Source organism: Pristiophorus japonicus, chromosome 7, assembly GCF_044704955.1.
Source record: "Pristiophorus japonicus isolate sPriJap1 chromosome 7, sPriJap1.hap1, whole genome shotgun sequence".
NCBI lineage: Eukaryota > Metazoa > Chordata > Chondrichthyes > Pristiophoridae > Pristiophorus > Pristiophorus japonicus.
In genome coordinates, this window is record NC_091983.1 from 193,445,775 (window position 1) to 193,454,966 (window position 9,192).

The window sequence follows — 9,192 nt, forward strand, 5'->3', positions numbered from 1 at the left end:
GACAGGTTAGATGCAGGAAGAATCTTCCCGATGTTGGGGAAGTCCAGAACCAGGGGTCAAAGTCTAAGGATAAGGGGTAAGTCATTTAGGACCGAGATGAGGAGAAAGAACTACTTTCAGAGAATTGTGAACCTTTGGAATTCTCTACCACAGAAAATGGTTGAGGCTAGTTTGTTAGATATATTCAAAACTGAGTTCGATGTGGCCCTTATGGCTAAAGGGATCAAGGGATATGGAGAGAAAGCAGGAATGGGGTACTGAAGTTGCATAATCAGCCATGATCATATTGAATGGTGGTGCAAGCTTGAATGGCCTACTCCTGCACCTATTTTCTATGTTTCTATACCCCTCTTTCAGCCATGTTTCTGTAATAGCTATAATGTTATACTCCCAAGTGTCTACCTGTGCTCTTAGCTCATCCACCTTATTCGCTATACTCTTTGCATTAAAGTATATACCATTCAGCACAGGAAGACCTCCTTGCTTACTACATACTAAACCCTGCTTCCTCTGCTTTCCAATTTCTGCTTTACTGCCTTCCCTTTTGAATTTGTTCTCTGGTTCCCATCCCCATCAAGCTAGTTTAAACTCTTCCCCAACAGCACTAGCAAAACTCCCCGTGAGGATATTGGTCCCGGCGCTATTGAGATGCAACACGTCCGGTTTGTACAGGTCCCATCTCCCCCAGAAGCGGTCCCAATTCCTCAAGAATTTAAAGCCCTCCCTCCTACACCAACTTTCTAGCCACGTGTTCATCCTCTCTATCCTTCTATTCGTATATTCATTAGCACGTGGCACCGGTAATAACTTGGAGATTACTACCTTTTTGAGGTCCTACCCTTTAATTTTCTTCCTAGCTCCCTGAATTCTTCCTGTGGACCTCATCTCTTTATTTTACCTATGTCGTTGATCCTGATATGGACCACGACCTCTAGCAATTTACCCTCCCCTCCCAGGATGCCCTGCATCCGCTCTGTGACATCCTTGACCCAGGCACCAGGGAGGCACAAAACCATTCGGGAGTCACATCTACGGCCGCAGAAACGCCTGTCTGTTCCCCTAACTATAGAATCCCCTATCACCAGGGCTCTTTTGTTCTTCGTCCCTCCCCCCTGTGCAGCTGAGCCACCTGTGGTGCCTTGGAATTGACTCTGGCTGCACTTTCCAGAGGCACCATCATCCTTACCGATACTCAAAAGTGAATATTGGTTTGAAAACGAGATGGACTGACTCGGGGACTCCTGCACTACCTACATAGCACACTTACTACGTCTGGTGGTCACCCACTTCCCCTCTACCTGCACGCCTTTAAGCTGCGGGGTGACCACCTCCTGAAACGTGCTATCCACGTAGTTTTCCGCCTCGTGGATGCACCTTATTGACGCCACCTGCTGCTCCAGCTCTGAAACACGGAGCTCGAGACTTGAAGCTGGAGACACCTCTTGCACACATGGTTGTTTAGGCTGCGTGAAGCATCCAGGACTTCCTACATGCCGCAGGATGTGCACTCCAAGGGACTGAGCTGCACTGCCATCCCTCTAGTTAGCCTTATCTAGTTTAAAATCTACTTAAAAAGAAATAAAGAAAAGAGAGCTACTTACCAACTCACCTCACCGACCTCTGCGGCCTCCTGAACTCACCGCCCTCTGTGGCCTCCCGACCTCGCGGCCTCCGAACTCCCAACCTAAAAGAAATTGAGAAAAGAGAACTCCTTACCAACTCACCTCACCAACCTCCGAACTCCCGACTCGTTGACCTCACAGGGTCTGCTGACCTCAGGGCCTTGCCGACTCGCTGACCTCAGGGCCTTGCCGACTCCCTGACCACCTGACTCGTCAGAATTGAAATCCTCACCGACCTTCGAGCCTCCTGCGCTTCGGAACTCACGAACTCTCGGCCTCTCTGCACTCACGTCCACACGCAATCTGGGCTTGCTACTTTGAGCCCCAGCGTGATTTATTCCATTTCTCATCGATTGTGGGACCTAAGCTCTGGCACCCAGCTCACAGTAATTCTGGGAGCTGCATATTATGAGTCCATGCCACCTTGTTACAGAATCTGCCAACTAGTGGAATAATCATTCATTATTTACCCGCATAATCTTAAACCTTTTTGATCTCCAATTTTTCAAGCATTTCTTCATAACTATAAAGTCCTTCCTGGGATTCTGGGGAATTGTTGCTGTACCCTTTCAGTGGTTCTAATATCCTTCCTGCAGTGAGGTGCCTGGAACTCCATGCACTACTCCCAACTGTAACCTAAACAGTTCCTTTACAAATGTGTGTTATGAATCGCAGGGGGGATGTGGGAGGAATGGAAGAGCCTTGAATGTTGGTAGTGTCCAGGGCCCTAAAAATTCTTAATCAGATTCTGTAAAACACGATCCTAACCGACTTATAGGACCTAGTTTTGCAAAGCATTTGTAATTTAAAAGATCAGAAATGTAAAGCCTCACTCTAAATAAAAATATAAAACATTCCCTGGGTTGTGGGGAAATCACTGCTCGTGTATTCACATAATTAAAAATTGTTCCAAAGTTGACAAACTTTTCAATCTTTTATGGGTCCTGAGAATTGGCTTTATCTTGTTTTCTATAGAGAAATTCTATAAACTCCTCAAATATATGCAGTTAAGACTTCAGAATTAGCAGGAACTCTTTTCCGAATGCCAGTCAAATCATTTCTGCCACTTCAGTTTCATAATTGAGATTGTGTGAAAGATTCCAAGAAGGAGTCTTGAGTATTGGGTTGTGATTGTAATATTTAAGGATTCATACAACAGGAACATGCAGTGCATTAATTAGGTTATGAAGCACCATTATCCCTGTTGCTCTTCTATCAAAGATTTTCCTCCATGAGTTATATATATTTCAGAATTGCTCAGAAGCTGCGGTTTCTGCTATGAAGACTTCAGGTACGTGATTAGAAAATAAGGACCATCCATTTGACACAATTTTAACAAGATCCTAGTGTCAACACTGCTCGTGTACTGAGGCAGGAACTGAGTAATGTGGTTTCATATGTGCGAACAAGCAACAAGTCCACTTCGAATTCTGGCAATGGAAGGAATCCCATTTCAAATTCATGTAGGTGGGTAACTTGTTCATTAATTTATAAAGCCTTGAGGACAGAAGGATACTGTCTGCAGGAGAGCTGACAGAATCCCGGGCATTTGGTAGAACTTGACCAGGCCAAGGCAATCCACCTTTAATTAATCTCTGAAAGGAATTTAGGAAGCGGTTATGCAATTCTGAAGAATTATAACCTGAAAATTGAGAGAATGTAGTTGTTTGGTTTAGTAATATGGCATTCATGCCAATAATGCAGCAATTCTAAGAAAATGTTACTACAAAAAGTTCAATATTGGCTCATCAGAATTTTTTTTAAAGTTAAACAAAGCAAAAGACATCCCTCTGCTTTTATTTAAAAAGCTATCGCTGGTGCTTCCAGCTTGAAAGATAATCTGACACGCGGAGTTGTTGGTGATTCTCAGTTAATAATTTCAAATGTTTTAAATTTGTTCTCTGGATGTGGGCGAAGCTGACAAGGTCACGTTATTGCCCATCCCTAAGTTTTTTTTAAAATTAGTTCCAGGATGTGGGCGTCGCTGGCAAGGCCAGCATTTATTGCCCATCCCTAATTGCCCTTGAGAAGGTGGTATTGAGCTGCATTCTTGAACCGCTGCAGTCCTTGTGGTGAAGATACTCCCACAGTGCTGTTAATGAGGGAGTTCCAGGATTTTAACCCAGTGACGATGAAGGAATGGTGATGTATTTCCAGATCAGGATGGTGTATAACCTGGAGGAGAACTTGCAGGTGATGGTGATCCCATGCGCCTGCTGCCCTTGTTCTTTCGGGTAGGGGTTGAGGGTTTGGGAGGTGCATGCCGAAGAAGCCCTGGCGAGTTGCTGCAGTGCATCTTATAGATGGTGCACACTGCCGCCACGGTGCATGGGTGGTGGAGGGAGTGAATGTTGAAGGTGGTGGATCGGGTGCCAATCAAGCAGGCTGCTTTGTCCTGGATGGTGTCGAGCTACTAGAGTGTTGGAGCTGCACTCATCCAGGCAAGTGGAAAGTATCACACTCCTGACATGCCTTGTAGATGATGGAAAGACTTTGAGGAGTCGGGACGTGAGACACCTGCCGCAGATCTGATCCGTTGATTGTTAGATTGCTTAGCTCTGTTTATCGCATGCTGCTTCTGCTGTTTAGCATGCATGTAGTCCTGTGTTGTTGCTTCCCTAGGTTGGCACCTCATTTTTAGGTATGCCTGGTGCTGCTCCTGGCATGTTCTTCTGCACTCTTCATTGAACCGGGGTTGGTCCCCTTGCTTGAAGGTAATGGTTGAGTGAGATATGCCGGGCCATGAGGTTACAGATTGTGGTGGAATACAATTTTGCTGCTACTGATGGCCCATAGCGCCTCATGGATGCCCAGATTTGAGCTGCTAGATCTGTTCTGAATCTATCCCATTTAGCGCAGTGGTAAAAAGAAAAAAAGACTTTGATTTATATAGTGCCTTTCATGACCACTAGCCATCTCAAAGTGCTTTACAGCCAATGAAGTACTTCTGGAGTGCAGTCACAGTTGTAATGTAGGAAACAAGGCAGCCAATTTGCACACAGGCAAGCTTCTACAAACAGCAAATGATTATGACCAGATAATTTTTTTGTTAAGTTGATTGAGGGATAAATATTGGTCAGGACACCGGGGATAACTCCCCTGCTCTTCTTCGAAATAGTGCCATGGGATCTTTTATGTCCACTTGAGAGCAGATGGGGCCTTTTCTGAATGAAGGCACCTCTGACAGCGCAGTGCTCCCTCAGCACTGCATTGAAGTGTCCGCCTAGATTGCTCAAGTCTCTGGATGGTACCCACTGAGCCACAGCTGACACTGCCATACAACACGATGGAGGGTGTCTTCAGTGTGAAGACGGGTCTTCTTCTCCTCAAGGTCTGTGCAGTGATCACTGCTACCAATGTTGTCATGGACAGATGCATCTGTGACAGGTAGATTGGTGAGAACGAGGTCAAGTAGGTTTTTCCCTCATTTTGGTTTTCTCACCACTTGCTGCCGGCCCAGTCTGGCAGTTATGTCTCCAGGACTCGGTCAGTAATGGTGCTACTGAGCCACTCTCGTTGATACACATTGAAGTCCACCACCCAGAGTACATTCTGTGCCCTTGCTACCCTAAGTGCTTCTTCCTAGTGGTGTTCAACATGGAAGAGTAATGATTCATCAGCTGAGGCAGGGTGGTAGGTAGTAATTAGCAGGAGGCTTCCTTGCCCATGCTTGGCCTGAAGCCATGAGACTGCACGTTGTCCAGAGTCGATGTTGAGGACTCCGCAGGGCCATTCCCTCCTCAGCTGTATACCACTGCGCCGCCACCTCAGGTGGGTCTATCCTGCCCAGGATAACTCCTGCTCTTCTTTAAAATAGTGCCATGGAATCTTTTATGTAGACCTGAAAGAGGAAACAGGGCCTCTGCTTAAGAACATAAGAACTAGGAGCAGAAGTAGGCCATACAGCCCCTCAAGCCTACTCCCCCATTCAATAACATCATGGCTGATCATCGCCCTTTAAGTACATAAAAAAAATAGGAGCAGGAGTGGGCCACGTCTCATCCGAAAGCTAACATCTCCGACAGTACAGCACTCCATCAGCACTTCATGTGCTCCAGTCTCTAGAGTGGGACTTGGAACCCACAACCTTGTGACTCAGGCTACCAAATGAGTCGCGGCTGACGACGGGCACGGAGGTGCAATCAAAGTAGTCTTGGTGAGTTGTTGCAGTGCATTCTTTAGGTGCATAGTGCTGGAAGGTGTAGACATTGAGTCCAGTGGTAGCGGCACCAATTGCTCTGTATTGGCTGCTGTCGAGCATGCACCCTTCCACGCAATTGGTGAGTATTCCATTTGTCTCTTGCCTTGAGAGGCTTTGGACAGTCTGGAGATGAGCTAGAGTGCTCAGCCTTTACCCTGCACTTTGCTATGTTGATCTAGTTAATCCAGTTAAGATTCTGGCCAGTGGCTGTTCCCAGACGTGGATGGTGGTAAGCTTGGCAATGGTGTTGATGAAGGTTAGGGAGATTACAAAACTTTCTCGTTCATGATCAGCACTTATATGGCATAAATGTTACCTACTACTTGTCAGCCCAAACCTGGTCGTTATCAGAGTTCTGCTATAGGCTGGCATGGGCTCCTTCATTTTCAAAGGTTTTGAATGAAGCTAAACACTGGAATTGTCAGCAAAATGGCAAACTCCATGTCTTATGCCGGAGGGGAGTTAATTGATGAAGCACAAGAACTGGAATAGGCATTCAACCCCTCAAGCCTGCCCTGTCATTCACTTGGATCAGGGTTGATCTGTACCTCAACTCCATTTACCCACCGTGGCTCCATACTGCGATGACAAAACAGCGAATTATAGACCGGTCAGCCTGACATCGGTAGTGGGTAAAATGATGGAATCAATTATTAAGTATGTCATAGCAGTGCATTTGGAAAGAGGTGACATGATAGGTCCAAGTCAGCATGGATTTGTGAAAGGGAAATCATGCTTGACAAATCTTCTGGAATTTTTTGAGGATGTTTCCAGTAGAGTGGACAAGAGAGAACCAGTTGATGTGGTGCATTTGGACTTTCAGAAGGCTTTCGACAAGGTCCCACACAAGAGATTAATGTGCAAAGTTAAAGCACATGGGATTGGGGGTAGTGTGCTGACGTGGATTAAGAACTGGTTAGCAGACAGGAAGCAAAGAGTGGGAGTAAATGGGTACTTTTCAGAATGGCAGGCAGTGACTAGTGGGGTACCGCAAGGTTTTGTGCTGGGGCCCCAGCTGTTTTCATTGTACATTAATGATTTTAGATGAGGGGATTAAATGTAGTATCTCCAAATTTGCGGATGACACTAAGTTGGGTGGCAGTGTGAGCTGCGAGGAGGATACTATGAGGCTGCAGAGTGACTTGGATAGGTTAGGTGAGTGGGCAAATGCATGGCAGATGAAGTATAATGTGGATAAATGTGAGGTTGTCCACTTTGGTTGTAAAAACAGAGAAACAGACTATTATCTGAATGGTGACAGATTAGGACAAGGGGAGGTGCAACGAGACCTGGGTGTCATGGTACATCAGTCATTGAAGGTGTGCGGCGAGGACAGGCTGGTGTAGGATCTTTGTCTTACTAATGTTTAGCATAAGGCCCATGCTTTCATACGCCTCGATAAATACGTTGACTATGTCCTGGAGTTCAGCCTCTGTGTGTGCACAGACGCAGGTGTCGTCCACGTACTGTAGCTCGACGACAGAGGTTGGAGTAGTCTTGGACCTGGATGGAGACGGCAAAGGTTGAACAGCTTCCCACTGGTTCTGTAATTTAGCTCCACTCCAGTGGGGAGCTTACCAACTGTGAGGTGGAGCATGGCAGCGAGGAAGATTGAGAAGGTTGGGGCGTTGACGTAGCCCTGCTTGACTCCGGTCCGGACCCCTTTATGACAAAATGCTTCCTGATTTCCCTTCTAAATGGCCTGGTTCTAATTTTAAGATTGAGTCTTCTCATATTGATTAGAGGAAATAGTTTATCTGTATCCACGCTATTGAATCATTTTGACCTTTTGAGCACCTCAATTAGATCAACCCCTCAATCATCGAGGGAACTCGATGTTTGGGTTAAGGATAGTTCCTTGAGAAACTCCTGCAGTGACGTCTTGGGTTTGTTGGCAAGCTTGGATGTTCAGTGCCAAAGGCCAATCACACAAGACTTGCAGCTGAGATTTTTTCGGGTAGAGGGTAATGAATACCATTCGAGGCTCTTCCATTTAAGAACATAAATAGGCCATACAACCCCTCGAGCCTGCTCCGCCATTCAATAAGATCATGGTTGAACTTCTATATCAACTGCTTTCTTGCCCAAAAATCTATCGATTTCAGTCTTGAATATACTCATTGACTGAGCATCCACAGCCCTCTGGGGTAGAGAATTCTAAATATTCACAACCCTCTGAATGCAGAAATATCTCCATTTCAGTCCTAAATGGCTGACCCCTTAGGTTGGCTACAGCACCAGGCTTTTGACCAAATGCCTATAAATAGTGGCACTTAGGAACAGGCCCTTGATCCTGCTCTGCCATTCAATGAAATCATGGCTGATCTGTGACCTAACTCCCTATACCTGCCTTTAGTTAACAAAAATCTATCACTCCGATTTAAAACTAATAATTGACCTAGCATCAACTGCTGTTTGCAGAAGAAAGTTCCAAACTTTTACCACCCTTTGCATGTAGAAGTGTTTCTTAACTTCAATCATGAAGGCCTGGCTCTAATTTTTAGGCTATGTCTCCTTGTCCTAGATTCCGCAACCAGCAGAAATAGTTTCTCTATCAGTTCACCTTATTAAACTTTGATCAAATAACCCCTTAATTGTCTAAATTCCAGGGAATACAACCCTAGTTTAGGTAATCTCTCCTCATATTTTAGCCCTTGGAGTCCAGGTATCATTCTAGTAAATCTGCGTTGCAGTCGCTCCAAGGCCAATATATCCTTCCTAAAGTGTGGTGCCAAGAACACAGTTTACCCGGTGTCATCTAACCAGGCCAATGTATCGCTGTAGCATGACTTTCAACACTCTTTATCTAGTCAGACTGCTTATCTGACATCCAGTACTGGATGAGCAGAAATGTTCTCCAATTGAATATGGGGAAGACCGAAGCCATTGTTTTCGGGCCTGCCACAAACTCTGTTCCCTAGCCACTGACTCCATCCCTCTCCCCAACTTCTGTCTGAGGCTGAACCAGACTGCTCACAACCTTGGTGTCATATTTGATCCTGAAGTGAGCTTTCAACCACACATGCGCAGCATAACTAAGACCGCTTATTTCAACCTCCATAATATTACCCGTCTCCTCCCTTGCTTCAGCTCATCTACTGCTGAAGCCCTCATCTATGCCTTTGTTACCTCTAGACGTGACTATTCCAATGCACTCCTGGCTGGCCTCCCACATTCTACCTTACGTAAACTAGAGGCAATCCAAAACTCAGTTGCCCATGTCCTAACTCACACCAAGTCCCGCTCACCCATCACCCCTGTGCTCACTGACTTACAATGGCTTCCGGTTAAGCAACGCCTCAATTTCAAAATTCTCATCCTTTATTTTCAAATCCCTCCATGACCTCACCCATCTCTCTCTCTAATCCC